General features: G+C 41.1%; 1 long non-coding RNA gene across 2 annotated transcripts; it reads left to right on the plus strand.

Moving 5' to 3' along the window:
• Positions 1-861: 861 nt before the first annotated feature.
• LOC146809998 (uncharacterized) lies at positions 862-2,637 on the plus strand. Of its 2 annotated transcripts, none has more exons than XR_014965612.1 (5): positions 862-988; positions 1,092-1,187; positions 1,298-1,408; positions 1,744-1,854; positions 2,179-2,637. It is a non-coding gene; the product is annotated as an uncharacterized LOC146809998 (long non-coding RNA). The 2 variants fall into 2 exon arrangements; XR_014965613.1 differs by having other exon boundaries at positions 1,747-1,854.
• The last annotated feature ends 562 nt before the right edge of the window (positions 2,638-3,199 follow it).

Below are 3,199 nucleotides of genomic sequence, written 5' to 3' on the forward strand. Positions count from 1 at the left end.
CGCTGCCTTGTTCCCACAGAGGAATGCCAGGCTGCTTGAGGTCTGCCTTGAGCCCTAGAGGGCTAATGCGCAGAAGGAACCCCCACTGTTGCCACCACTTGACTAAATGAATCCCTTCCATGGGAAAATGCTATTCTTTAAGCCTAAATACTCTTCCCACCTCCATGTGACCCCTGATCCTTCACACTTTGTCTCAGTCTTCTAGCCCTGAGCCCTTTCAGATTACGTGGATATTCATATGTAGGCGAGTATTGGAACTTAGCAGAACTTGCTTTGAACTAGCACCTTTTTTCCACTATCTGACACCTGGATGTTCATATCACAGTGATTTGGATGTTCCTATCACAGTGATTTGGATCTTTCTGAATATGTCTCTTATTGTTAAATATATATATTTTTTCCTCCGTTATTATTGTCCGATTTGGATTCTTGACCCTTGCTACTAGATGAACAGGTCCCGCTTGTTGACCATGCACTGTGCATGTTCCGTTGTTCTAGATCAGACTCTGCCCGGGCTTTTATTTTATTTTATTTCATTTTACATTATTTTATTTTATTTTCACTTATATCTATTCTTCTTTTTCTGCATGAATAATTATTTCTACACTTTTGTCTCTATTTTTCTACCTTTATGTCTAAGTGGCCTTCATCCCTGCACTATTCTATCTACATGCCCGTGCTATTTTCATCCATTCAAAACCTTTGCCTTGCACCGTTCTATCCCATCGCCTATGTGATTTTCATTGCTTTAAAGCCTCTGCTTTACATTATTCCTTGCCCCTTTAAACCTGACCACGCCCTCCCTCCTTATTTTTTTCATTTTTTTCCCTCATTTACCTCCGTGCATTGGCCTATTTAAACGGCCATCTAACCACTGCGGGTGCTTACCTGATCGTTCATGATTCTCCCGCCCCCGAGGAATCTTCGTTTTTCGCCGGAGTTTTGCGCTCTGACGGTGTGAATTTCCACGCGGCGCCCGTGCCTTCAGGTATTTCCCTCTGACTCTGTGGCTCTCCTCCTGATAAACTACAGCTGTGTCTCCCCACCCGTTTTTCCTAGATTAATGGCCTTTTACTTATTCATTCTTTCAGGCCTCCAATTACTCGTCTCGCTGATATTCACCGCATCAATTTGAGCCTGCTCCTGCCTTTTTTCTTCCATTGTGGCATATACCCTTGTTCCCCCAGGTATGGCCCCCTTACTTTTCTTATCTTTAGACCCCGTAGAGCCCTGGTTTTGCAATATCTAAAACGAAATTTTCCACGAGTTTTGTTTATATCTCTTTTTTTACCATTAGGCATCGGGCTTTTCTAGCGCCATCGGGGATCCTTATCCCACCATTATGTCGCCGTAAATTTATAACTAAAAGGATTCAACTTTGACGACGAACCCAATACTCCCCCATCAGGTAACTTTTCTATCCCACCCTATTTGTTACCCCTTCTGACTGCCTTTTAAAATACAGTTTAGAGAGCTTTCTATCCGTCTTCTTTTGTTCACCAGCACGCTACGGATAGTCTTCCCCACTTTATTCTTGTTTTTTTGCTTTTTTGTTACTGTCCTGACCGCTAGCTTTTTCTTCCCATCTTTTATTTAATTAAGGCAAGAAATAGTCGCCTCTCCATACTCCATGTATTAGCGGTGCAAGAAAGATGACGATGTCATTCTTCTTCTTTTTTTTTTTGTTCATTCAGCTTGAGTTCTTTTTTCTCTCCTTTTCTTCCTTTTTTTATGTTTACCCAGCAGACTTTGTTCTTGTGAACATTCTTGACCCCCGTTTGCCGCCTGAGATCAGAGTTTCTTCTTGCCTGTGTCCTCACTTGGACCTATTTACAACCACTAGATTCCCCACAGGTGAGCGCAAAAACGATCAATCTGCCCTCCTTTTTCCCTTTGAACTAACTTTTATCACTAGAAACATGATGTTAATAAAGTATACTATATGCTCTTTTTCTTCTCCCTGGAAAACAGGACTCGTCAGTGTTCAGGTGGCTCTATTGAATAATGCAATTTTTCACTAGATATTAATGTTTAAACAAATTCTTCTATGATGTTTGACACTTATGACATATGACCTTGTGTTGTTTAGTCCTCTATTTGAAACCAATGAAGTTATTAAATGACACTTGAATTGCTCTCTCTTTGTTTGATTTGATTTGCTTTTCTTATTTTTGTTAGGTCCCAGCTAAAACGCCAAAACCATTTCCTTGTTTGCCCTGAGGAAGGTGGCACCTGCATTTCGGTGCGTTCACCGAAACGCGCGTCGGCGCTCCCAAGGGGTCCACTTAAGCCCTAAATCTTGTATTTTGAGCATGCTCTCTTTAGCACAGCATTGAATGCTTATATGCTTTTGCTTATATATTGATTTACGAGGCAAATTTCTTTTGGACCCCCACTTGATGAGTGGCATTTTTATGAGTAGATGTATGAGTTTTGTTTTTAAGGTGTGATATGATAACGGTATAAGTGTGTATGTCTGTATGTGCGTGATAGTGATTGGGACCTTTCTGTCATTATTATTTGTATTGTGGCTCACGATATTGTGTTTGCTATAAACTATTGAGGATTCCACTCACCTTTTGAATCCCTCTGTCTAAAATTGATTAAAATAAAAAATAAAAATATAAACAAATCTTCCTTTGACTATGCACTGAAATTTCCTTGCTCTATATAGGTCTTGTTTAAGTGTCAGTATATTTATGATATGATACATTGTACATTTAGATAAAAATAGGTAGAGTACCTCTCTTTCTTTGTTGAGCCACCACTTCCTGGGCCTGGAGGTTTCTATGTCACAGAACTTGTGGGACTTATCTATACATTTGTTACCCCGAAACAGGTCCTAGGATGCTTGTTTCTGGTTCAGGGAAGACCTTGCTTGGCAGTTCAGGCTGGACTTTTCCAATGAGGCACAGGGTCAAGACAGATTTGCATATAGCTGGCTCTGAACTGAGGTGGCGAAGTGAGCTAAAGAACGATGATAGATTCAACCCAGATCTATGACTGGGGGTGAGTGTCTGAAAAGTTTCAGTGCTCCGTCCATTATCTCCTTGTGTTTGCCACTTACCTATACTCCCAGCCATTAAGCTATTCTCCAATCCCACCCTCCCACTCATGCTTGAAGATGGCGTTGGAGGAGATGGCTTACCTATACATCGATGGCTTGTTTTTCTCCTTAGATCACTTTTGTAGCAGGGGC

The sequence above is a fragment of the Triturus cristatus genome, chromosome 7, assembly GCF_964204655.1.
Source record: "Triturus cristatus chromosome 7, aTriCri1.1, whole genome shotgun sequence".
Classification (NCBI taxonomy): Eukaryota; Metazoa; Chordata; class Amphibia; order Caudata; family Salamandridae; genus Triturus; species Triturus cristatus.